Raw genomic sequence first — 27,899 nt, forward strand, 5'->3', positions numbered from 1 at the left:
TGTTCAATCTGTCTTCCCCTACATCGCAATTTTGATTTCTAGTGAGTTCCATGGGCATCCAACCCAAATCGAGCCCAGCAAAGCACATCAGAAGTCAATGGGTGGTGGCGGTTGGAGCTATTCTTTGGGCTCTTGAGTGGTAACTGATCCTCCAAAGAAAGAGTCTCAATGTTCTATCAAGACAGAGGCAAGTGTCCCCAGATCTATGGCCAAATACCCTCCTATTCCTCCAAGCCCCCTATCAAATCAAAGAAGACATTGAGGTCCTACAGGACTGGGGTGCCATAAATTCCAGATCAAGAACCAGAGTCTTCATAGTGACATTTTGATAGGTGTAATGACTTAAGAGTCTTCATCTTGTGGCTCAGTGGAAAGAACACGGGCTTGGGAGTGAGACCTCATGGGTTTGAATCCCAGCTCTGCCACTTGTCAGCTGTGTGACTGTGGGCAAGTCACTTACCTTCTCTGTGCCTCAGTTACCTCATCTGTAAAATGGGGATTAAGACTGTGAGCCTCCTGTTGGACAACTTGATTACCCTGTTTCTACCCCAGCGCTTAGAACAGTGCTCTGCACATAGTAAGCGCTTAACAAATACCAACATTATTATTATTATAGCGCTCAATAAGAACGACTGAATGAATTAACTATCCTCAAGCGTCATTTTGTTCTAAGGATTCCAACGATGTCAGGTTCAACAGAAAATTGGCCAAAAAAGAATTGTGTGAGACCAAGGTCACCAGCTTTATCCTAATTAACACCAAAATCCTCAATCACAATGATGTAGGGTAGGTACAAGGCGAGAGACAGCTTTAAACCATTTTATAAAAAGTGGGCATTATTTACAAACAGTAAGACAAAGATTTTTGGTCATAGGGGTGTAAAGGCAGCAAGAGAGGTTGAAATTGGGGAGAAAAAAAATCCCCATCCATTTAAGAATGTATGGAATGAAATGAGTCACAATTTAAGCCTCAATCCACAGTTCATCCACTCATCTAGCTTGGTCTAGAATCCTTGGCTTTCACAGCATTAGACTAAGTCAACTAATTGCAGAAATCTTAGATCTTTTCACCCTTTGCCTCTCCCCCTGGGCTTCCCCTAACTCTCCTGTTGGGGTAGATTTTTCATAGGATGGGAACATATATTCCTTAGGAAGGAACTACAGTTTGATACAAGAAAAAGGAAGGCAGAAAGATTTAAAAGTTGGGTGGGGGGATTCTTGGATAGAAAATGTCACTCTTTTTCCAATGTTCAGGGCTATTAAGAGCTATTTTATTCATTTATGACAAAGTTTCATTATTTTCTTCACCTTGCTTCTTCCTCCCCTCCTTTTGCCCAGCTCATCATGCAGGTGACAGTCGATTTGAATTCTTACGCTGTACTGCTGTCCTGTCTATCTTCCCGAACATCACTCAGCTCATTTCTCTTCATTGCTCAAAAATCTCCAATGGCTGTCCGTCTCTCCCTGCATCAATCATAACCTCTTTACCACTGGTTCAAGACTCTGCCATTTCACACATCATCTCGCTTCACCTGCTAAATCCCCAGTTCGCACTCTTCGCTCCTCCCAAACTCACCTATCTGCACTCTGCTCTCAACTCTCCTCCTTCCGACCCCATTTTTCATTCTGTTTCCCTGGTCTAAAACTCTCTCTTTCCCTCCAAGCCTGCCAGATCCAACTCCCCTTCCCCTCCCTAATTTTCAAAGCCCTCCTAAAACCCCACCCCACCAGTTTCAGGAAGCCTTCCCTGATTAAAATCTCAACATCTTAAAGTCATATCAATCATGCACCCCATAACACTTATTTGTATGAAGCCCAGAGAAGTGTGGCTCAGTGGAAAGAGCAGGGACCTGGGAGTCAGTGGTCATGGATTCTAATCCCGGCTCTGCCATTTGTCAGCTGTGTGACTTTGGGCCAGTCACTTAACTTCTCTGTGCCTCAGTTACCTCATCTGGAAAATGGGGATTAAGACTGTGAGCCCCGCGTGGGACCTGATTACCCTGTATCTACCCCAGTGCTTAGAACAGTGCTCGGCACATAGTAAGCGCTTAACAAATACCAACATTATTATTATTAAAATGGGGATTAAGACCGTGAGCCTCACGTGGGACAACCTGATTACCTGGTATCTAGCCCAGCACTTAGAACAGTGCTTGGCACATAATAAGCACTTAAATACCATTATTATTATTGTACCCTTCCACAGCTCTTAATAATAATTGTGACATTTTCTAAGCATCTATTATGCACTGAACACCATATTAAGCACTGAGGTAGATGCAAAATCTTTAGCCTAGGTCCAGACCCTGTCCTACAGCTTAAGTCAGAGAGAATACAAATATTCCATATCCATTTTACAGATGAGGAAACGGAAGCACTGAGAAATTAAGTGATTTGGCCAAGGTCAAAACGGTTAAGTAGCAGAGTCAGAATTTGAACCCAACTAGGCCACGCTGCTTCTCTTGTGTGCATTTATATATCACGCTGCTCATTATCCAATCAGATTTATGCTATTTCATCCTAGAATATTAGCTCTCCTTTTGGATCCTGGTTCTACTGATCCCAATATTTGTTCCACCTACTGCATCCCCACTAGATTGTAAGCTTTCTGTAGTTCTTTCCCAAGTCCTCAGTTCAGCACATGGAAGCAAATGGTGGAGGGGGAGTCAATGATGACCTTTACAACTATTAATGAAGTGTCACTGAAATCCCTTCCCATTCTCCGCCAGTAAGTGCCCCTGTTCTGAAAACCCTAACCCACACCTGTAAGCAAAAGCATTAAGGCTATTTCCCCTTTAAGCTGTGGCCCCCAACTCATTTCAAAAATCTCAGGCCAACACGTGAGAGGAAAATGTATCTACATAAGACATGCACAGGTGGCCCAAATCACATGAGTTCCCATTTTAGAGAACTAGAATACATATGCACAATTCTGAACTCAATTCCCTTGAAAGCTCTTCAACAAACCCTGCAGCTACGCAAGATTCACTAAAGCATAATATCTTTGTATTCAGGTGAAAAGAGGCCTAAATAAATTTTAGCATTTTCACATCTTGCTTTTTACTCCTCCTCCTATCATTTTGAATTCAAGAGGGGTGAGTAGCACTGTGCCTGGTTTTACAGAGGGTAAAACTGAGGCACAGAGAGGTTAAGTCATTAGCCCAAGGTCACCAAGTTGACTAGAATTCTGGTGTCCTCATTCTCAATTTAGTGCCTCCTTTTCCACTGTCTACCCCTCCTCCTTTCTGACATGTAGCACCACTGAGGTCTGCTTCAGGAAGTGTAAAAAATAAACAAATTTTTAAGGTACTTTCACTCCTGGAGAGCTTTTAGTGCATAATGTTTCTCACTGTGTGGGAGATGGGACGTAAAGTGCTTTTTAATCTAAATCCTCCCGTGCTCAACCACAGTGTTCTTGCTCAGAGAGCACTTCTATCCAGATTTCCGTGACCACAGTTTCACCCTCAGTCTTTGTGTGTATTGTTAGAAGCCAAGAGGGTGATAATATGGATCCTTTATAGATGCATGGCAAAAAACAAAATCGATGAGTTTAAAGAGAGGGCTCACACCCCTTCATCTTCTGCAAAATTAAAAAGATATTTCAGGCTGAAATAAAGGAGAGCAAATAGCTACATCGCGGATGCACTGGTTCTACAGATAATCTAGAAAAAAAGAAAATAAATGCTTTCTAATAATAAATCATGAAAGCTCTATTGGGGTGAATTTTCAGAGCAGTGTGTGGAATTGATTTTCACATTAATAGGAGCTGAGTAGTTAAACCCTGCTCATTGTATCGCATGTTTACCAACTGATGTCTTTTATCTCTCTCACCATTCTCATCTGACTTACACATTTTTTCCTCAACTTTAACATTTTACTAGCCACCCAACTTTGCACCAGATCGCTTTTACCCAGGACTTTCAAACTGGTTAAATGATTACTAATAAACTTGCCAGCCTGCCTTTAGATACAACTCCAAATTGAGGTGGCATAAATAAAAACCATGAGTTAACCACAGTCATGGAATCTGTGAAAAGTCTGGGATAATATCCATCTGCTATGGAAATCTTTGCAGCCCGACTGGTGGACTAAACCATGTCCTTCCATAAGGAGAAATATTTATGTTGAAACTCACTGATTCCTTGTTTTTTGTTTTTTTTTTAAGACTAGATTGTTCTGTGAAAACAACATACCTTTGGATTCACACTCAGAATGGGGAGTTTCACATGATTAACAGAACTAGACATTGGTTCTAAACTGTAAGTTTCCCCCTCTAGACTGGAAGCTCTCTATGGGCAGGGAATGCGTCTACCAACTCTGTTGGATTCTTCTAACCACTTAGTATAGTGATCTGCACACGGTAAGCGCTCAGTGAATACCATTGATGGATTGGGCCATCCCGAGCCAGGCAAAACCCTCTCCTATTCTATATGGCATCATACGACAGTCCAGTTGAACCCTGAATCTTTAGCATATTTACCTAGGGAGGAATCCACACTGCCCCAACTTGCTTCTGAGTTTTTGTGTTCTCTGTAATTTATTTATATTTATGTCTCTAGACTGCGAGCTCATTGTGGGCAGGGAGTGTCTCTCTTTATTGCTGTATTGTACTTTCCCAAATGCTTAGTACACTGCGGTGCACACAGTAAGCGCTCAATAAATATGATTGACCTGAATGAATGAATTACCATTCCAAGGAGGTCCTTCTAACCCAGGTCATCCTCTCTGTTCAAGAAGCCCTCGCTGACTTCACGGCAGGGTCATAAAAGAGAAAGCCAAGGTAACAAGAGTACTATTCAAGGCCCAGAGGCAGAAAGTGAGTTGAAAACCCTCCCCTTCTGTGGAAAACGCTATTCAGCTGAAATCCCGGGAACATTTTGCTTTTAGCTTTTCCATCCTGGGCTCCACTTTCTCATATCATCCCTCCAGTCTGGAACTCTCCCCCCAACACAAATCTCCCCATGGCCCAGGTCTCTCTATTTTCAAAGACCACCTAGAATCCCACCACACCCTACCAATACATAAACACCCTAGTTACATCAATCCAATAGGGCCTCATAATGTTTATTTTATTCAGTGTCTCTCTAACACACACACGTGAATTTCACTGTCAGAGGTGTCTCCCTTCAGATTCAAAGGACAACTATATATTTCATTCCTATACTTGGCACCTATGTACATTCCATCATTTTTCCCCAATTTTATCCTGATATGATCATAATACTACCACCTGCTTTATCCCTGTTCTTCCTCCCGTTTCCATTTTCTGCAAGCACTTTTTGGCCGCCTTCCCCCTTAGATTACGAACTCCTTGAGGACAAGATGAGGAATGGCTTAGGCTGTACTCTCCCAAGTGCTTAGTGCTGGATTTTGCATAAAGAGGTGTCTTGATAAATACCCCCAATGCACCCAGAGCTCAAGGAAATGAAGATCTGTTGTCAAATTGTACTTTCAAAGTGCTCTGCACACAGTAAGCACTCAATAAATGAGATTGAAAGAATGAGGGGGCTATCATGTCTATTCATGCGTAATAAGGAAGAGCTTTGCTAGCTTTCATCCAGGTCTAGGTAGGATCTTGACATTTCCCCCACCATTCCATCTAGGACTAGCCAGTCTTACTTTGATCCTCTCTTACAGACTGTGGCTGCAGCATAAACCCAGGCTCAGGGTGGGATAGATTAAAATAAAATTAAATTAAAAAATCAGTCTGTTGTCCATTTCCCATCCTTGTTTTTTAAAGTCATCCTGGGGAGTCCACCCCCTCTCAGGATGGCACCAGGAGAATTTTCGGGACTCCACCAGTCTCAGCTACAGGAGGGAGAATCAAGCAGAGGCAAACCCATTCCATTCCTAGCCTGGGCAGTGGCTAGTGAAGGGACGGCCAGCTGCTACAAGTTAAAACTCAACCGTGCTGGGCAGCAGCATGGGAGAGAGTCGAGGGTGGAGACTCACATTTAATGTGCTGAAGAAGGCAACAGTAAACCACTTGGTTGTTTTTTTTCCAAGAAAACTCTCTGGATTCACTACAAGAATGATTGCAGACAGAGGTGAGGCTTTCTGGCAGTGAGAGCAACATTTTTTGGCAATGAGAGCAATGTGGCCTAGTAATAATGTTAGTATTTGTTAAGCGCTTACAATGTGCCAAGCACTGTTCTAAGCACTGGGGTAGATACAAGGGAATTAGGTAGTCCCGCGTGGGGCTTACAGTCTTCATCCCCATTTTACAGATGAGGTAACTGAGGCCGAGAGAAGTTAAGTGACTTGCCCAAGGTCACAAAGCTGACAAGTGGCGGGGCTGGGATTAGAACCCACGACCTCTGATTCCCAAGCCCGGGATCTTTCCGCTAAGCCACGCTGCTCCCTAGTAGAAAGAGCAAGATCCTGGGAGTCAGAAGACCTGGGTTCTAATCCCGGCTCTGTCACTGCCTGCTGATTGAGCTTGGACAAATCATTTAACTTCTCTGTGCCCTGGTTTCCTCATCTGTAAGATGGGGATTCAGTGGCTGCTCTCACTCCTACTTACTGAGTGCCATGAAGGACGGGGACTGTGTCTAAACTGAATAACTTCTATCTACCCTAGCAGTTAGTGCAGTGCTTGACACATAGAAAGCACCTAAATACCATAATAATGATGAGAATGAGAAAATTGGGGAAAATTTCTGCTTTCAATACTATATCACCTTTTCCTCTTCAACCTAGGTCTATCTCTGAGCCCAGCCTGACAAACCCCATATGGACAGTAGAAGATTAGAAGAAAATTGAATTGTGTTCCCACTCGCTGACCTACAGCTCATTATCCTAAAGAGACTGTAGTTCTTGAGGAGTAAACTTTAACCAGTCAAAATGGACTATAAAAAACAATACTTATAATGCTGTATAAACAACCTTTTTTCTACTTTAGACCCAGAGTACTGTATAGAGACAGTAATCAGCTGTAATTATTGCTTTTGAAAACTCAAGTTTTAAAATCCACAAAAAATACTTAAAAAATAAATACAGGAAGCTTCTTAAAATACATTTTCTCAATGCAACAAAGAAAAAAATCAAGTTAGGACACTCAAGTGTTATTTGCAGCAATCATGATAAGTCAATTTTGGCTTAAACCATGATTGTTATAAACACTCACAAAACATATTATTTACCAGATGGCAATCTTACTCAAGCAAACACATAAAACTTATGTTTCATTATTATCAAATAAGGATGAACTTGCCACTGGGATAACCTCCAGTAGTTAAACAAACATCTCCCCATAATGAATGCTGTGGTTTCTCTCTTTTGATAAGTACAGACAGCAAAATCATCGTCTTAGCACTCAGCAACCTATCTCTTATTCGGGAGCCACATCTCGCAAACGTAATGTAACGTAGATGCACATTCCTGTTAGTGTTTTTGGATTTTCGCCATTATCTCCATTAAATGGAGTCAAGGGATCCTCCATTAGCATGTTCTGAACTGTAGCAAGTTTTCAAGTTAACAGTTAGCAAGTTCTGAACTGTATTGAAAGCCTGCATTCACAGTTAAAACATTCACTCATGTGGTGCAGAGTGGTGTGCATCGAAGGAAAGGAAAGGCATTAAACACTTAGAACAGTGCCTGGCACACAGGAAGGGCGTAACAAATACCATAATTATTATTATTATCAAATAATAGTAAGTTTACTGCGCTGAAGAAGGCAACGGTAAACCACTTCCGTTTTTTTTTCTTTAACCGAGAAAACTCTATGAATACACTAACAAAACCCCTCTCAGGGTCACACCTGGAGAGTTTCCAGTATTCTACTAGTCTCGACAATGGGAGGGAGAGTCCAGCAGAGGCCTACCCATTCCATTCCTAGCTTGGGCAGTGGCTAGTGAGCAGAAGGCATTCTGCTTCAAGTCAAAACCCACCTGCGGCGGGCATGGGAGAGAGTCAAGGGTGGATACTCGAGTTTGCCGCAACGAAGGAGGTGGTGGTAAACCACTTCCATACTTTTACCAAGAAAACTCTATGGATACAGTTCCGGAACGATTGCAGATGGAGTTGGGTCTTTCTGGGAGAGATGTGTCCATGGCCTTGCTATGGGCTGGTGATGACTTGACAGCAAAAAGACAAGACAAGACACTACCAGAATGATTGAAGAGGGAGGTGGGGCATTCTGGTGATGAGAGCACTTCTCAACACTTTTGTATCTAAGCTTATTCTATTGTACATTGTTAAAACCATCAGGCCTGTCTCCTCGGAGTGTAAGCTCCCTGAGGCTGGTAAAGTCTCTTCTTTCTATTGCAGTTCAACTGTATAACACCTCCCAGGCACTCAATAAATGCTACAGATTTCAAGGACTGAATAATGAAGATATTGCACATGACTTCTGGACAATCTGTTGAAAGAGAAAAGCTCTCCCAAGGGGTTAGGGCATCAAACACTCCTTTATCTCAAGGTTAAAGTCACTGAAGCTCAATAAATACCATTGATTAATAGATACTGGAAGGATTCCAGTGGTGTAGAACTGCCTAGGTGATGAGGGTGATGATCATTCTATCCCCCAACCGCCACTGGTTATAATCCAGGCACAAGGCCCACTTGCCTTTCTTAACGCCCCTAAAAAATAAATCTCTCATCTCTCTGTTCAGTTGATGAAAACTCCAGTTCTGAAATCCCTGTCTGCTCCTTATGAGAAGCATCATGACCTACTGGATAGAGCACGGGCCTGGGAGTCAGAAGGTCATGGGTTCTGATTCCAGTTCCACTATATGTCTATTGTGTGAGTCAGGGCAAGTCATTTCACTGTGCCTCAGTTACCTCATCTGTAAAATGGGGATTGAGGCTGTGAGCCCCACATGGGACAGGGACGGTGTCCAACCTGATTTTCTTGTATCCGCCCCAGAGCTTAGTACAGTGCCTGGTACATAGTAAGCACTTAACAAATACCATCATTAGTATTAGTAGTGTTAGTTTTAAATCAAAGAAATACTAAGCATGAAGCTGCCGCTTCAGAGGAGTAGCAGAGTCCAAAGGCAACCCACACTGGCCTCCCAAGGCCAACACCGTCCCCCATCCCAAGACAGCCTTCCGACGAACCTGATGATTTCAAACTGGAGTATTCTGGGGCCGAAAATCCATGTGCTCGATCGCAAAAAATAGAGAAATGAAATGATTGTACAGGAAAAGTGAACTTCTCCTCACTCTCTTCTCTTTCCTGGATTGAAGTCTTAACCCAAACGGCGCTTCTCACCGCTAATGTGGCTTGAAATTTAGCAATCCACTGGAATGGACTCTCTCCAACAGACCATTTGGAAATGTCATCTATCTGCATTTGTGCCGCCACGAGCGCTCCTCCACATCCCTGGGTTCCCCTGGCTAATAACGTGATCGTTCCCCGGCATAATGAAAGGTGTGGAGCAATGACCCTTTTAAGGGGAAGGATAACATGATCATCGCTGTTCTGATCTGTCACAGAGGTACTATACCGTCTAGGTTTTTGTGCTACATACACCGCGTGGAGGTTGAAGAGGACATCTTCCCAGCCTGTTCGATGCCCAAACCCAAACTTTTAAGTATCTGAAGTCACTAACGGTAGCCTCCTCTACTGTGGCATTTGTTAAAGACTGACTAGGTGCTGAGGTGCTGTTCTAAGCTCTGGGGTAGACACAAGCAATAAATACCATCGATTGAAAGGACATAATTTTATCTCATTATTTTCACAAATTGCCAAAAATCTATTTCAGAACTTATTTTCCTAAATTTGGCACCATCAGAGAATAAGTCCACAGCACTAGGCCCATTGGAAAGGACGATCTAAAGCTCAGTAAAGAACGCCGGTAAACTATAACCCTCTCTTTATCCCAACTCAGTTACGAGATGAGCTTACACCTTCGGCTAAACCATAAACACCCATTTCCATTTGATGTCGATTATTAACGGAGCGATCTGTTAAAGGAAAATTAAAATGACATCTTCTAGCCATGTTGAATTTTGATAGCTATTAATCAATATTGCATAACGGTACTTCTAGAAAGGAAATAGTGAACCAAGAAAATTCCCCCCACCCCTTCGACATTTCCCGAGTTCCACTGGCTGCTGACGTCCAAGCCTTCCTCTCTCTCTAACTGCTGGGATGTTTATTCATCTGACATGGATGTTCCTCAGACAGGTAGATAAGTCTGTGCTGCAGATTTCCTGAGAGGGAATACCGTACTCAATCCACTGGCGTAGAACACGAGTCTACTGCTTGAAAAACCCCCCAGAGATCGCTCTGAATTTGGAAGGAGGCAGGGGGAAATGCTAAAATTATTAGGTCCTCTGGTCTAGTGGAAAGAGCATGGGACTAGGGGTCAGAGAGAATAATAATAATAATTAGGTTGTCAAGTGCTTACTCTGGACAAGGTATGGTACTAAGCATTGGTATGAAACAAGCGAATCAGGTTGGTCACAGTCCATGTCCCATATGGAGCTCACAGTCTTATTCCCATTTCACAGATGAGGTAACTGAGGCAGAGAATACTAATAATAATAATGGTATTTGTTAAGCGCTTACAATGTGCCAAGCACTGTTCTAAGCACTGGGGTAGATACAGGATAATCAGTTTGTCCCAAGTGGGGCTCACAGTCTTAATCCCCATTTTACAGATGAGGCAACTGAGGCACAGAGAAGTGACTTGCCCAAAGTCACACAGCTGATAAGTGGCAGAGCCGGGATTAGAACTCATGACCTTTGACTCCCAAGCCCAGGCTCTTTCCACTGAGCCATGCTGCATCCAAGTGATTCTCAGAAGGGCACAAGGCAGACAAGTGGCAGGGCAGGAATTAGAAAGCAGGTCCTTCTGACTCCTAGAGTCGGGCTCTAACCATTAGATCAAGCTTCTTCTCAGATCTGGGTTCTAGATTCTAAATCCATTATGGGCAGGGAACGTGTTCACTGATTTAAGGCATTGTCCTCTCTCAAGTGCTTAGTACACTGCTCTGCACCTAGTAAGAGTTCAAAAGCCACTGACTGCTGGGTAGGTGTGAACTTGTCACCCATCCACTGTGTGACCTGCTTATAAGCCACTTGACTTCTTGGCTCAGTTTTCTCATCTGTAAAATGGGAATAAAACACCCATCCCTTCTCCCTTCTGCATCACGAACTTCTCGTGGGACAGGAATGGTGTCCGGTCTGATTATATCTACTCCAGACTAAGCAGGCAGTACTTAGTAAATAGCATCATTATTAAATTGTTAATTTTGGAACACAAATATAATCAGTGGAACTGAAATTAGACCCTCAAGTACAAAGATTTAACAAAGCCACTAAAACAAAAACCCACCAGACTCTGCCCATGATGATGCTGGACTCTTGTCTCGTTCTAAAACGAGCCACTGTATTGAGATGCAAGGATGGAGGAATGATCACAGTGCTCATGACTTGCACCGACTGCTCCCTCGCTCTTCCCGGTTTGTCATGCTCCTGCCAGGATACAGAGGGCACCGGGCAAGGAGCAGCTTATAGCAACGGTGGCCATCACACGGAATCTACTTCCAGCCCAGGCGAGTGGAGCAGAGTGCCAGGGTCATGCCAAGTGCCACGACCCAGGAATCAGTTGCCAGGGTAGCCGCCGCAGTCTTCCCTACCAGTGTTAGCCAGTTATTTTTCAGGATTCCTCCCGGGTCCGGAGTGATCCTCCACCACTTTTGCAACGGTCCTGCAATGGTTCTAAACTTACCCACATTCCAACTTTAGTCGATGGTGCGCATCTCCAGATTTGAGAGGCGGCGTGGCCCGGTGGTCAGAGCACGGGTCTGAGAGTCGGGAGGTCGTGGGTTCTAGTTCCAGCTCCTCCACTTGTCTGCCGTGTGATCTTGGGCAAGTCGCTTCACTTGGTTGCACCTCAGTTACCTCATCTGCAAAATGGAGGTTAAGACTGTGAGCCCCATGTGGGACGGGGACCGTGTCCAACCCGATTAACTTGCAACTACCCCAGTGCTTAGAACAGTGCCTGGCACATTGTAAGTGCTCAACGAATACCACAGTTATCATTAAGACAAGTCAAATGATGCAATTTCCAAGAAATAAAGAGCACAGGACTAGCACAGATTTGAAAAAGAATGCCCATCTTTGGCAACTCTGTGCTATTTGTTTCTTCTGGGGAAAAAAAACCCACAAAAAGCACAAAACAAAAACAAAAGGAAACAAAAAACTCAAGACTCAGTTTCCCTCACCCTATGGCTCATCTCCATCCAACAGTCATCATTAAGCATTTACTAGACAACACTTAGGGATGCAAATGCCCGTCAAAATGATATGCCGTATGAGAAGGCTTAGCGGCATTAACCGCGTTGTTGAATTTGGAAAGCCTTACCAGTGACCGCCCTCACAACCGTCTGCTATAGATTCAGGTTAAAATACATCATGCATCTGTGCCTGCTTATAAATTCAGAGCCATACACATACATCTTAGTTGTTGCTAAGAAATCTATATCCAGCTTTGGAAATAAGAGAACGTCGCCAGCTCAAAGTTATTGACCAACTAGCAAAATGTAGTTCATTCAACTTCCTTAACAAATTGATCATCGCCATTAATGATTAGATCATCTAATCATCATCTCCCTCTTCCTTCCCCAACAAATAAGGAATAAAAGAGAATGTCAAACTAAGGTGCAAAGACTCTATAGCAAAGGAAGCTAACAGAGAAAAAGAAAAAAAACCTTCCAAGCGGTATTAAACAGTAGAATCATGTTTTTCTTTTCCAAATAGGATTTTCCTTTCAAATATCACAGATCTGGCACCTATCAGAGCTTATGAATGATAAAAAATGTAATCTAGTTTCCTACTTCACACTTTATGAGGGTCTTAGGAAGGAAACCACCTTGGATGACTTGAATCCAATTTACCAATAAGGAACAAGCTTGTTGTGGGCAGGAAATGTGTCTACCAACTCTAATGTACTATACTTTCCCAAGCGCTTAGAACAGGGCTCTGCACACAGCAAGCTATCAGACAGACCACTGATTGATCAAAGAGATGACACCGGCCACCAGTGACATAAATGCTAATGATGACTGTTGGATGGAGATGAGACATAGGGTGAGGGAGACTGAGTCTTGAGTTTTTTGTTTCCTTTTGGTTTTGTGTTTTGCTTTTTCCCCAAAGAAACTAATAGCACACGGTTGCCAGCTGCAATAGTCACTCTGCACTCGGGTATGTACCCTTTTGGCACATGATTTTCACCCCATCCTAAGCCCCACAGCATTTACATACCTATCCATAAATTATTTCTATTAATTTCTGTCTCCTACTCTAGAGTGTAAGCTATATTGTGGGCAGGAAGTGTGTCTGCTAATTCTGTTGGACTGTAATCTTCCAAGCACTTAATACCATGCTCTGCACGCAGTAAGCACTCAAATATCAGAGTGATCAGAAATGAATCTATGGGAGTCACTATGAAATACTGGCACTGTGTTAAGCATTGGGCTTGATTCTAGAGAACCAGATTGAAGACAAGTCCCTATCCTAGATGAGGCTCATAATCTAAGAGAGAGGTCTGGAAAGAGAGTCGTCATTTTCTCCTCAGTTTTATAGATGAGGAGACCGAGGCCCAGAGATGTTAAGTCACTTGCCAAAAGTCACACAGCAGGCCAGTGGCAAGGCCGGGACTAGAATTTAAGTCATTTGACTTCCAGACCCACCCGTACTCTTCCCACTAGGTCAGCCTGCCTTTTGTACCAGCGAAAGGAGTTGTTTTTGCCAAATAATCGAACTCCAGCTTCAACTCACCTCGTGAGCAGCTAGGGAAAACCTGAGAATCGAGATATCTGCAGCCCCCGGTTGAGTCTGTCAATCTGGTCCAGTGGCCTTTTGAGAGATCATGGATATGGACCACATTTCATTCATTCATTCAATAGTATTTATTGAGCACTTACTATGGGCAGAGCACTGTACTAAGCACTTGGAATGGACAATTCGGCAACAGATAGAGACAATCCCCACCCACTGACGGGCTCACAGTCTAATCGGGGCGAGACAGACGGACAAAAAACAAGACAACTTAATCTCAATAAATAGAATCAAGGGGATGTACACCTCATTAACAAAATAGGATAATAAACATTTCCAATGATGTCCCCAAAGTGGAGAGAGGGATGGCAGACGGGAATGATTATGGAAGAGAATCCAATCCGTCAACGATATTGGAGTCGTTACTGGTTACAGAGCAGTGTACTAACTTTTTGGGAGAGTACGATAGATATTAGAGACATTACACCCTAATGGAGACAATGATATGCTGAGAAAGCAAAAGCTACCTACTACAGGTTCTGCTAAACTTCCTGATCCCAGTAACTTCGCATCAGGAAGTCCCAGCAGGTTCTAGAATAAATTATGGTATTTGTTGCAAGTTTAAACAGTCTTCTCTCTTTTCCAGCAAGCACATATGCCACCGTAATGTCTGCACACAGGATCTATATGCATTTCTCCTGTGTGCGCACATGCGCACACACAATCAATACAATTTATTTTAAACAAGCAGAAGCTCTTAAAGATTTCTATTAAGATTAATTCTGTATTCATTACTCTAGCGCATCATAAAAGTTACTCCTATGAGATGTTCTCACCTAGAGAAGTTAAAGTGTTCTACTTAATGGCAATGTCTGTAACTAATATATTGCATTGATCCAATCTGAGTTTATACAGTGAATTAAATGTCATTGACATAACTATGCTGAAAATGATTAAACAACTTTATGGATTAGTGGTTGCCTCTCGGAGTAGTCGTCTTCTAATCTTCCCACCTTAAATAGGGAGAGGCAGTGTCATCCAATGGCAAGAGCATGGGACTTGGGTTAGAAGACCCAGGTTTCATGTCCAGCTTGAATAATAATAATTATGGTATTTGTGAAGTGCTTACTATGTGCTAGGCACTGTACTAAGGGCTGGGGTGGACACAAGAAAATCAGGATGGACACAGTCCCTGTCCCATATGGGACTCACAGTCTCAATCCCCATTTTACAGATGAGGCACAGAGAAGTGAAGTGACTTGCCCCAAGTCACGCAGCAGACAAGCAGCAGAGCCGGGATTAGGACCCATGATCTTCTGACTCCCAGGCCCATGCTCTATTCACTGTGCCACACTACTTCTCTTTGCCCCTGGCTTTCAGTGAGTCCTTGGGCAAGTCACTTTGACTCTCTTGGCCTCAGTTCCCCCATCTCTATAATGGGAATGAAATAGACAACGAGCCTCATGTGAGACAGAGACTATGACCAATCTGATAGACTTGTATCTAACCCCCATAGTAAGTACTTAACATGTAAAAAGGTAATTATACATTCCTCCCTTATTCTCTAAGTTCCTAGAAGACAGGGATCATATCTGCCAATTCTCTTCCCTCAAGAGCTTAGAACAATGTCTTCCATGCAATAGGTTTCTAATAATTACAACTGATTGATTTGTAAATTGTGAATGTTTGTTTTTCCCCTCAATGTCCTATCTTTTCCTCCTAACACAAACATTCAGGATTGTCTAAGAAATAAAGTTTTTTATCTGGAGGCAAATAATCAAATTCCTCAAGTGGTGGGGGAAGATGCATGGCTCAGTGGAAAGAGCACAGGCTTGGGAGTCAGAGGTCATGGGTTCGAATTCCAGCTCTGCCACTTAGCTGTGTGACTGTGGGCTAGTCACTTCACTTCTCTAAGCCTCAGTTTCCTCATCTGTAAAATGGGAATGAAGACTGTGAGCCCCACGTGGGGCTACCTGATCACCTTGTACCCTCCCCAGCACTTAGAACAGTGCTTTGCACATAGTAAGTGCTTAACAAATGCCATCATTATTATAGGGAGCATTAGCACGCCATAGACATTTAAAGAATTCATGAAGCCAATTCTGTCTTTTTTTCAAAAATTGTATATCTCTAGGTACATAGAATGGCACTGGGCAAGAGAGTCAAACTTTAACAGTCTCCAAGATGAAGAGATGCCGGTTTCTCATTGCTCAATTATCATCTGCACGATGAAAGTCTAACCTTTGCTACAAGATACTCACAGCCCTGCGCTTAGAACAGTGCTTTGCACATAGTAGGCGCTTAACAAATACCATTTAAAAAAAAATTGGCAGCTCAACAAGCTTGGTCAGGGCCTTGCAAGCTGGCACCGCTCAACTTGGGGTAGACTAGCATTCATTCTTGGGTTTGGGGGAGTCACTTCAGGCCTGCCAACAAGAACTGGCAGAAGAAGGGCAGGAGTTCCCAATCTGTGGACCACTCTGGGTGCTGATAGATTTAGGAAAATAGGAACAGAATCACCTGGAACTTCCAGAGAGAACCCTCTGGAAGTCTGGGAGAGGCCGAGAGAAGTTACCCACAAGGCTGGACCAAGTAGCAGTCCCAGCCCAGGCTTCCTGGATAACCACGTCAAGGGACCCAAGCACCTGACAATTCTACCCCCCCAACGACCTTTGGTTCAATGCCGGTCTTCACATTCTTTTCTGCAAAGGGGTGTTCTTGCAATATGTCAGAACTGATTCTGTAAACTTACCTACTAAATCACCACAGGTACCCAGCACAAGTCAAAGGTATAAGTGTCCCTTCTTCACTAAAAGATTCTGCTTTGAAGTAGATCTTGTAATGATCTTATTTTTCACTCTATTAGTTACCACAACCGTGATTACATCTTGGTTCCATTTTCACGGACAGTTGGATATGGGCTGAGGCTGCCTCCACCCAGAGAAACTGAAGCATGTTATTGGAAATAATAGTGTATTCTCACAAAGGATCCGCTGGGCCTTTGAAGAAGGCACTGTAGTCTCCAAGACTTATTTCCTTCGAAGAAACTGCTTCGGCGTGCTTGGCAAGTGGCATGCATTTATGTTGGGATATGAGGTCCAAGTGCCCAGCAAGGGGATGAGAAATAGTTACTCATTAGGGTGATGCCAACATCCACAGGCTGGAAAGACTGGTTTCACACTCAAACGGTTAGCAAGACCTGATGTAACGTTCGAAACTTTCAAAGTACAGTAGTAGGACATATGCCAGGTTCCTTCCTTTACCATAAGCAAATATTTTTCAATCCCCAAAGAGACCCCCTTCTTTGTAAAGGGGGAAGCAGCGTGGCTTAGCGGAAAGAGCATGGGCTGGGGAGTCTGAGGTCATGGGTTCAAATCCCAGCTCCGCTGCTTGTCAGCTGTGTGTCTGTGGGCAAGTCACTTAACTTCTCTGTGCCTCAGTTACCTCTTCTGCAAAATGGGGGTTAAGACTGTGAACCTCATGTGGTACAACCTGATTACCCTGTATCCACTCCAGCGCTTAGAACAGTGCTCTGCACATAGTAAGCGCTTTACAAATATCAACATTATTATCATTAAATATTAAGTCCTAGACGTTATCCTCTTCTCAAATCAACAGTTGGAATGCATTTCCACACCCCTTAGTACACATGTATCTATGTGTGCTCATTTTTTGAGCCCTCTAAGTGGTAAATATTTTTATGTTTTCTCTCCCCTTAAAGCGTAAGCTCCCTGAGGTCAAAGAACAGCTTTTTTTTTTTAGGTTGGTACTTCTCAGGCACCTAGTAGCAGGCATACACCGCACTAGACGGTTGCTCAAGAAATGCTGCTACTTTCAGATTAGAACGGCCATTTGCCCTTATTTACACCAGGCCGTTTGTTTTTCAGCTGGTCCATCTCCCATCTGGTACTGTAGAGATAGAGGGAGGGAAGGAAAAAAGGGTGTCAGTAAAGGTCGCTGGGGATTAGGGAGTCGGGGAGGGAGGCAAGGGACAGTATTCTTGAGTGTTTTTGATGGACAATCTATTATTTCTGCTTCTTTAACCTCCATCATGAGCTAACCCCATTGTTCTGAACATCAATAATTATAGTGGTTCTTTTTAAGTACTTACTATGTACCGAGCACTGTATTAAGTGCTGGGGTAGTTACAAGATAGATAGGACGCAGTCCCTGTCCACCGGGGCTCGCAGTCTGTGTCACCCTGACCTCTCCCTTTATTAATCCCCACTCCCAGCCCCAAAGCAATTAAGTACATATCTGTCATTTATTTCTTCAGATTAATGTCTATCTCCCCCTCTAGACTGTAAACTCGTTGTGGGCAGGGAATATCTCTATGTCGTACTGTCCCAAGCGCTTAGTACAATGCTCGGCACACAGTAGGCGCTCAATAAATACGAGTGACTGACTGAATCCCCATTTTACAGATGAGGAAATAGAGGAGCTAAGCGACTTGACCAAGACCACACAGCAGGCACGTGGTAGAGGTGGGATTAGAAATCAGTTCCTCCATTTGGCCATGCCCGTCTCACATCAAAACTTACTCATTTTCAACCCTTCTTCAACTTCTTCTCCCTTCTCTGTCTCTCCACGGAAACTCCTCGTTTGGGAAGAAGGCCTCATCTCCTCCCTTCACAGTTTACGAGCAGTTTTCCAGAAAGTCACCATTTCACCCAGTTGCTAACTATCAAGCAATCGATTAGCAGCAGTGTGGCCTAATGGATAAAGCATGGGGGCTAGGAGTCAGAAGAAACTGGGTTTTAATCCTGGTTCCACCACTTGTCTGTTGTGTGCTCTTGGTCAAGTCACTTCATTTCTCTGTGCCTCAGTTACCTCATCTGTAAAGTGGGGAAGATCGTGAGCCCACTGGGGGTACATGGACTAGGTCCAACCTGATTAGCTGGCATCTACCCCAGCACAGAGTACGGTGCCTGGCACATAGCACTTCGTATTTGAGACATTGTGTGCACGGCATTCGTATTCTTGTATTTATTCAGTGCTTACTGTGTGCAAACCACTGTACTAAATGCTTGAGAGAGTACAACAACAGACACATTCGCTGCACTGAGTACTTGGGAGAGTACAACACAGTTGACAAGACATGTTCCCTGTGTACAACGAGCTTACACTCCAGAGGACAAGCTTACTGTCTATGGGTGACAAAATCTGATCTCGGTAAACTACCTTAAAGATAATTTTCACAATTAAAAAGATACTCTGTAATTCCATTCGCTTTCCAACTGCATTTCAATGTTGAAAAATTTAAAGTCAAAAGGAATATGCCGCATTTTTACTCAGGCACATGAAAATGGGATTTTGTGAGCATTTTGTCAGGGATGAGGAATTGTCGCTCTCACCTCCCCACCCAGCACTCTCCTATCCCTTAGTTCAACACTCTCCACTGCCTGTCATTGCCCCTTGAAGTGATTAGGGTCCTTGAGCTACAACGGCCATAAAACCATTTTTTTTAATCAAGAGGAAGAAAGGAGATATAAGGGCTGAAGTCTCCCTCAAGTGCAAAAGAGCTGGCATTTTATTTAAAGTATTTACACTCTTCATTACTTACCGAGGTGTGTTCACACTAGTTCCAGTATAGACACAACCTTCCTTTCAACCATCTTCGAAGTTTCATTCAACTCGAGTATGTTGTGCCTTTAAAGGTGGCATTGGGATTCAATAGTCTGCAATACAAAATGTTTTGTCTTTACATCAATTTTTTTTTTAATCTAATCCAAAAAACTCCCTGGGACAAATAAACACCCTCCTTCCCCCCAGCATCATGTGATCACTCCTGGACATCAAGCTTCCTGCTTCACACTATGAGGGCGAGCTGTGTGGCCTAGTGGAAAGAACACGGACGAGGGAGTCAGAAGACCCAGGTTCTAATCTCACCTCTGCCGCTCGTCTGTTGTTTGACGTTGGGTGAGTCATTTCACTTCTCTGTGCCTCAGTTCCCTCATCTGTAAAAGGGGAATTAAGATGGTGAGACCCACATGGGATACGGACTGAGTCCAACCGAATTAGTTTGTAACTATTCTAGCACCTAGTACAGTGCCTGGCACAGAGTAAGCACTTAAGAAATACTTTCAAAAAAAAAAGGTACATTTGACACTTAGTACTCAAAAAAGTGGTTGAAATTCAAGTTTCACCGATGAACTCTCATACATCATTTATTTTTTAAAAAGGGAGAACTTTATTTTTATATACCAGGGAGTTAAATAAGAAATGTCACCGTTCACTTGTGCTACCTCAACCATAACTGTACTGCATTGAAATTGTCCTTATCTATTCAATAACTAACTGTATCTTGTCATGTAAATGCTCTGACATGACAATTAACATCTCTTATCCTGCAAGTAAAATTAAATAGCTCCCTAGCAAAATAGAATAAAGACAACCGGGAAAGGCAGTTTATGTCATACAACTCCTACACCCTGACACCCACCCTATTCCCAGCGCTCTCTGAAAAACAAGGAAAAAAAAAAAACAGTTCTGATAGTTGAATTCCAACATGGCACAGGAGCCATCTGAGTCTGACAAAGTTAGTTTCCCACAGCCAACTCAAATCTCAGTGATACCCTATCTCTTGACTTGAGGCTGAAGGAGACCAGAGAAGTAATTATTGTATTTGTTAAGCACTGACTGAGGTGAATGGGGTCGGACGCAGTCCCTGTCCTGCAGAGGGCTCATGGTCTTAATCCCCATTTTACAGATGTAGCTGAGACCCAGAGAAGTGATTTGCCCAAGGCTACATGGCAGACGAGTGGCAGAACTGAATTAGAACCCATGACCTTCCAACTCCCGAGCCTGTGTTCTATTCACTGTGCCACGCCGGGGTCAGGGGTTCCAGGGTGTTTGACTGCCCTATTTCTCTGCTACCCAAGTACTAGAGCGGAGTTTCAATCAACAGTATTTACGAAGTGCTTACCACACCACACGGTTGATAGAGGTAATTCCTGCCCAAAAAAGTGTTCTCCCCAGTAACCACAGGGCAGATCTGAGTAATAACCTAATGCCAAAAGACAGTCCCCGCACTGAATCTCAGAACCGAAGGAAGCTTACTCCTAGGGCTCAGTTGTCGCTACAGTGGATCTTGTTACGTCACCCCGAGTACATTGAGCCCTGCAGTTCAACCTGCCAGCCCACCCTCAGAGTCTTTAGCTTCCCTCCTGTACTCCGATCAGATTCTCCTTTTCAGCCAGTCACCTTGCTGACTCTCCGCAGCACCCAGAATCCTGCAAGTCAGTTAACCAGGGGCTGATTCACAGTAGCTTTTAGAACTCTGCCAAAATCACACTGTGAAGTTGCAGAGAAGAGGAAACCGGCATGTTGGCTACCACAGCTGAGACCAGGTGGTACAATCAGGGTATTTATCAAGTACCTTCTCTGTACTGTACTAAGCACCTGGGGCACTAAAATGGAATGAGAAGACCTGATCCCCACCCTCAAGGGGCTAATGAACTTGCAAGGGAGTCAGACATTCTAAGCTACAGGCCTTAGAGAAGGCAGAGGAGAGGGGCAATGGAATATTCTAGTCTGCAAGCACATTGCTGGGTAGAGATCATCTCTATTTTTTGCAATATTGTACTTTCCAAGCATTTAGAACAGAGCTCTGTACATAGTAGTTGCTCAATAAGTACGATTGAATGAAGAAATACAAAGAAATGCTACCGTACAGCAGAACTTCTTGTTTCTACAATGATGAGAATCTTCTAGTCCAAACGATTAAAGTTCCCTTACCAGAAAGTTCCACCAACTTTTCTCTCCAGATGGCTGCCAAATCCAAGAGAGGGGAAGTCCTGCTGCCTTTTTTATTTTGGCTCTTCATTGTTAATGATCCCCAGCTGTACAGACTCCCAAATCTCCTTAACCCCGACTCTCTGCTTGGCCTCACATCCTTCCCTGCCGTGGAAGACGCTGAGACTCCTATCTGTGAAATAGGAGTGTGTGGAGGGGAGGTGAGCTTTCAGAGCGATCACTTGACTGCCTCATGTGGTGCCGTTCGGCTCCGTGACTGGGAAGGAGGCCTCAGCCTCCATCTCCTGGTCCAGAGATGGGAAAACCTAAACCTATCAGCAGAATCCCCATATCAGCTGTCAAGATCAACACTTGAGAAGCAGCATGGCCTAGTAGAAAGAGCACAGGCCTGGGAGTCACTTGTCTGCTGTGTGACCTTGAGCAAGTCACTTCACTTCCCTAAGCCTCAGTTACCTGATCCGTAAATTGGGGATTAAGGCTGTGAGCCCTGTGTAGGACATGGACTGTGTCTGACCTAATGTTATCTGCCCCAGTACAGTGTGTGAAAGGCTTTGTACTAAGCACTTGGGAGAGTACAACATATAACAGACACATTCCCTAATAATAATAATGGTGGTATTTGTTAAGCGCTTACTATGTGCAAAGCACTGTTCTAAGCACTGGGGGGATACAGGGTGATCGGATTGTCCCACGTGGGCTCACAGTTTTAATCCCCATTTTACAGATGAGGTCACTGAGGCCCAGAGAAGTTAAGTGACTCGCCCACAGTCACACAGCTGACAAGTGGCAGATCCGGGAGTCGAACCCATGACCTCTGACTCCGAAGCCCAGGCTCTTTCAACTGAGCCACGCTGCTTCCCTACCCACATGGAACATAATAAACACTTAACAGACAACATGTAGTGGAAAGAACACAGGCCTGGGAGTCAGAGGACCTGGGTTCTAATCCCAGGTCTGACAAATACTTAGGGTGTGAGCTTGGATAAATCACAACTTCTCCCGGCCTCATTTCACTTGTCGTCTCTCCTACTTAGACTGGATGGGGACTGTCTCCACCTCAGCATTTGGAACAGTAATTGACACATACTAAGCACTTAAAATAAACCATTAAGAGAACAAAAAAAACTTCCTCCCATTTAGTTCTCAGAAATCTGCCTAAGAACTCTGTGGTGACACGGTTCTCCAAGTTACCATCTCACGGTGAGAGCTATTCACTCCAGGTATACTGCATTAAGTTATTTTACTTTTAACACTGTAGTGCTCAAGCCTTTATTACAGTACTCCAAATAGAGTATGGACTCAATAAATACCATTAAACACACTTTATCAAGATTTTGCTGAAGCAGAAGGAAGGTGAACGCTTTCTCCTGGGAGAACCCATCAAAAGAACATTCAGCTTTTTATTAAAGACTAACTTGAACTGAAAGAAGAATAAAAAGGTTACAGGAAACATGTCTACCAACTCTATTATATTGCACTCTCCCAAGCATTTAGTACAGTGCTCAGCCCAAAGTAAGTCCTCAATAAATACTATCGAGTCATTACTGCTGTAGCCCATCCTTACCTTCCGTCTTAGAAACCAAATATCATCTGAGAAAGAAGACCCATTCATAAAAGAGCTCCTTCAATTAATTCCTCTTTTTCCCTGGCTCCCTTTTCCTTTGGAGTCATCTATTCACTTGGATCTGTGATCTTTGGGCATTTGGTATTCACCTCACAGAACTTATGCACCTATCTTTAAGTTATATATTATAAATTCTTCATATTCATGTCTGTCTCTCCCTCTAGACTGTAAGCTTCTTAAGAGCGGGGAACAGCTCAGTGCTCTGCACGAAGTAATTAACCAATCAGCAAGAAGGTGGAACTTTCAAATCCTCCCCTGATTAGACACCTGAGGACTCACCTGCCAGGCCACAGGTGTGTATTCAAGAAAAACTTCCCCAGTGATGATTAATGAACCTCTCCCATAGGTCACTGCAAGACAGACAGCCACACCGGTTTACTATATCTCCCAGCATGGAGTTTAAAGCCTAGGCCAGTGAAATGTCCCCACACTGAGGATTTTGAAATTGGACTCAATAAAGTGGATTAAGTGGCCAGGTTCATTTGAGCCATCTTTTCTTCTTCATGGGTCTGAAGGTTAGACCAAGGAGAAAGTTGAATTTCAACCTGAATCTTAGCCCTTGAAACGCCACCTGAACAAAAAGAGTCACCGTAGTGTCTAAGACCAGGAGAAGAACAATAATAATAATAATAATAATAATGTTGGTATTTGTTAAGCGCTTACTATGTGCCGAGCACTGTTCTAAGCGCTGGGGTAGACATAGGGGAATCAGGTTGTCCCACGTGGGGCTCACAGTCTTCATCCCCATTTTACAGATGAGGGAACTGAGGCACAGAGAAGTTAAGTGACTTGCCCACGGTCACACAGCCGACAAGTGGCAGAGCTGGGATTCGAACTCATGAGCCCTGACTCCAAAGCCCACGCTCTTTCCACTGAGCCACGCTGCTTCTCTAACAATACGAAACAGCCTTCTCATCAGGCCACTAGAGACATCAAAACTTCACTGCTGCTTGTTACCCCCACCCCCGGACATTTCCTCCTTCCCTTACTTCACTCTAATCACTTCTTTAAAACTTTTGTTCCTCATTTGGTCTCCTCGTGACCCTGGTTTCCACCCGAACCATGTCCTTCCACAATGTCCCAGCCTTCCTGCCTCACAGACCTAATAAGAAACGTCATGCAAAGGACAGAGGAAAACAAAGATGACTCTGAGAGGATGTTTAGTTAGGGAGGGTAACAACTGTTGGCTAGCTTTACATCTAGCTGGTCTTAGGGTAATCTCCAATAAAGGGGCTTTATGGTTTTCTTTTCTGCCAATTCTTGTTAGGAGACTAGGGCATCATTGGAGGTTGTCAGGAGGTGGGAAAACACCTACTGCGGTGGTACTATCAGTGGGAAAGGTTTTTAACTGAAGAATCACCTAAGGCATCTTGCCAGTGCTCTACTGACTGATGCTTTTTATAGGGGAAATCAATGCAAAAACATAGGCCGGATGAAATAGGCCATAAAACCATGGAAAAATTAGATATAAATTGAACAATCAAGAGAGGAGGAGAAAAGAAACCTATTTTTCTCACCCTTGAAACTCTTTTTTTTTTTTAATTTCCATGATTGTGTTCGATAAAGGCCAGAGCGTGGCCAGAAAAATAAAAGCAGAAGGTTCCGTTGTTCCAAGACAGACACGTCAGTCTTGCCCACCGGACAGCAACGAGAGTCCTATCCAGTGACTTATTGAGATTTTTCCCCGAGTGCCAAAAGTAAGTCTGTTCAAAATAAGACCTTGGGGATGCATATACAATCCCTCCCTGACTCCATGTCAGGTTTCCTCAGTTTACTTCAAGTCAAAATACATTTTTATCTACTGCTCTTATCCCCACGGGGGTCAGACTAGCTAATGAAAATCAAGCTGTCTTTTTTCTGCTATCAAGGATAGTCAGATAACAAAACGCAGGTTCTGATCTTGGCATGTTTATTGTCGGTGATGATGTATAAACTGATAGCAGTCAGCTTCATTTTCTCTAATCTGGGCAGGGCCCCGAGAGTGAGAATTGAAAATGGGTGGTGGGGGCGGGGGGAAACTTTTAGTTTTGACTAGTAGTAAAACAGTTGAGAAAACATGACATGACAAGGATGTCGGGGGGCATGATACGACTGTGTGGGCTTAAGCCACGTCAAGAGAATATATAACGTCGAAAGCTTGCACATAACGGCCACAGAATATGCTTTCTGATCTTTTAGGTTTTAATAACATCGCCGACAAGCATATCAAAAGTAAATAGGGTTATAAAAATAAAACAGAAGTGGAAAAAAACCCCAAACCTTTGTTTTTCTAAAAAGAGAATAGTCTCTTGGCCTTAGCTGGTGATATGTGGTAGTCGCTGATAATCTGTTCTTTGCAAATGTACACCAGAAGATTGAAACCACTAAGTAATTTCTTTGCAAATTGTGTATTCAGTGGATACACAGAACAGAGCCATTAAGAGGCTGTTATAGGTGAAATATACAATTGTGGCCCGAGCATGTTTTATAAGACCTGCATAATTACAGAGCTCTTAAACTCCAGTCGAGCTAAAGTTATCGTGCAACAAGATATAGTTTCCCTGGATTCAGAAGAGCCAGTAATGAATTGGTTATGGTGGAAATTGGAGACCCCAAGTGCAAAACATTCCCCCTGTAGCTACCCAGATGTGGAAATAAACAGAGCTGGAGCTGAAGTCTGCTGACTGTGGGAGCTGCCTTTAAGCAGGCCCTGGTGGTTACGATCCCATTCGGGAATTAAAAGTGAATAGCCGAGGAGGCGGAGAAGAGGGGCATTTGGTTGCCGGTAATAATAATGGCATTTAAGCACCTACTGTGTGCCGAGCACTGTTCTAAGCGCTGAGTAGATACCAGCTAATCAAGTTGGACACAGTCCCTGTTCCACATGGGGCTCACAGTCTTCATCCCCATTTTACAGATGAGGTAACCAAGGCACAGAGAAGCTAAGTAACTTGCCCAAGGGATAGTGATGATAACAGTAGTCATATATGGAGATATTTAGAAAAGTGCTTTTGGGCCCAGCATTCTGCTAAGCACTTGGGGAGATGGGAGCAACGTGGCCTAGTGGAAAGGGCATGAGCCCGGGAGTCAGACGGAACTATGTTCTAACCCCAGCTCCACTTGTCTGCTGTGTGACCCTGGGCAAGTCACTTCACTTCTGTCTGCCTCAGTTACCTCATCTGTAAAATGAGGATTGAGACTGTGAACCCCATGTGGGACAGGGGCTCTGTCCAACCTCATTTGCTTGTGTCTACCCCAGTGCTCAGTACAGTGCCTGGCACATAATAAGCACTTAATAAATACCACTATCATTATTATTATACTACAAGATATGCATAAGAAACATTGTCCATGAACCACACAAGACACTCAGTCTAAGGGCGAGAGAGATGTCCCCATATTATGGACGAAGAAACAGGCTCGGAGGCTAAGTTCCTTGAGGACTGGGATTTTGCCTACCAACTCCATTGTATTCTCCAAAGTGCTTAGTACTGCTCTCTGCACAGAGTAAATGCTCAATAAATACCATTGAGTTGTGACTTGACCAAGCTCACACATAGCAGACCTGTGGCAGAGCCAGCATTAGAAGCCAGGTATCCTGCTCTCCCAAGCACTTAGTACAGTGCTCTGTACACAGTGAATGCTCAATAAATACAGCTGATTGACTGCAAACTAGAACTTCTGCAAGCAGCCCAAGATTAAGGCTTTATCCTTTCTGTTCCCTGCTAAAATGGAAGCTTCGATATTAATCTCTCCTGTGTTTATCTAAGAATGAGATACTCCCATTTCCCTTCCCTTTTCCACTTTCGCTCTAAAAGATCCAGTTAAATGCCCATTTTCTCCACCTACGCCTCCCCAGTTATTCGCTTTTCAGCTTCTAACTCTTCACCCTGCAATATCCGCCACCCGCCTGTTCCCTAAACCATTTCCCTCCCCTTTAAAGCTTGATTCTGGATTCACCTCCAAGTCCCATGTGGCCACTCGCCATTCCCAAAACCACAGATTCTCTATCTTCAGCTCACCCCATTCACCGTATCCTCCTCATCTCCCTAGCATGTTCTTTGTGTTTTTGAAAATAAACTTGTCCTTTACCTGGCTTTCACTGTTATGAAATAATCTGTCTCTCTTCCCCACTTAAATTGCAAGCTTGAGGGCAGCCTACATGTCTCCCATGTGCTTCATACAATCCTTTTTTTCTTTTTATGGTATTTGTTAAGCATTTCCTACGTGCCATGTGAAGTGCTGAGGTAGATACGGGCTAAACAAGTTGGACGCCATCCACATCACACATGGGGCTCACAGTTTTACTCCCCATTTTACAGATGAGACCATCAATCATAATTAAGAGCTTACTGTGTGCAGAGGATTGATACAATTTACACAACAGACACGTTCCCTCTCCACAGTGACCTTACAGTTTAGAAGGGGAGTAGATGAGGTAACTGAGGTGCAGAAAAATGAAGTGACTTGCCTAAGGTCACACAGCTTAAGGTACCATGCTCTAGCCACTAGGCCATACCTAGCATTCAGGAGTTCAACAGATGCCACTGACAGTGATGTCAACGTACTCCAACACAGATAAGCGTCAAAGCAGGCATTCTCGTACCCCCAAACAGACAATAACCACCTGAGGGATAGGAACAAAGTCTCATCTTTTAGACCCCTCCTCTCACAAAACTAGGTACTAAATTCATTTGATTGGCAGATTGACAGCCTTCTCTACCTTACGCTCTCCTGCTCATTAGGTAGATAGGCTAATTAGTACCACACAGTAAGTAAGACATATACGATTTGTGATGAAGGTCCTAAT

The 27,899-nt window shown here is 43.6% G+C and overlaps 2 long non-coding RNA genes and 1 other non-coding gene across 4 annotated transcripts in view; 1 reads left to right on the forward strand and 2 right to left on the reverse strand.

Moving 5' to 3' along the window:
- The window catches only part of LOC120638629, a 263,044-nt gene extending 251,258 nt beyond the window's left edge, over positions 1-11,786 (reverse strand). For both annotated transcript variants that reach the window (XR_005660390.1, XR_005660389.1), the window contains exon 1: positions 11,681-11,786. This is a non-coding gene — a long non-coding RNA (uncharacterized LOC120638629). The remainder of the gene's footprint in view (positions 1-11,680) is intronic.
- Positions 7,741-7,878, forward strand: LOC114814381. The gene has a single exon (XR_003762179.1). It is a non-coding gene; the product is annotated as a small nucleolar RNA SNORA7 (small nucleolar RNA).
- Positions 11,787-11,824: 38 nt separating the features above from the next.
- Positions 11,825-19,658, reverse strand: LOC114814182. The gene is made up of 3 exons (XR_003761933.1): positions 19,621-19,658; positions 19,295-19,409; positions 11,825-11,858 (listed from the first exon to the last, which is right to left on the reverse strand). It is a non-coding gene; the product is annotated as an uncharacterized LOC114814182 (long non-coding RNA).
- Between the last annotated feature and the right edge of the window lie 8,241 nt (positions 19,659-27,899).

Source organism: Ornithorhynchus anatinus, chromosome 9, assembly GCF_004115215.2.
Source record: "Ornithorhynchus anatinus isolate Pmale09 chromosome 9, mOrnAna1.pri.v4, whole genome shotgun sequence".
NCBI lineage: Eukaryota > Metazoa > Chordata > Mammalia > Monotremata > Ornithorhynchidae > Ornithorhynchus > Ornithorhynchus anatinus.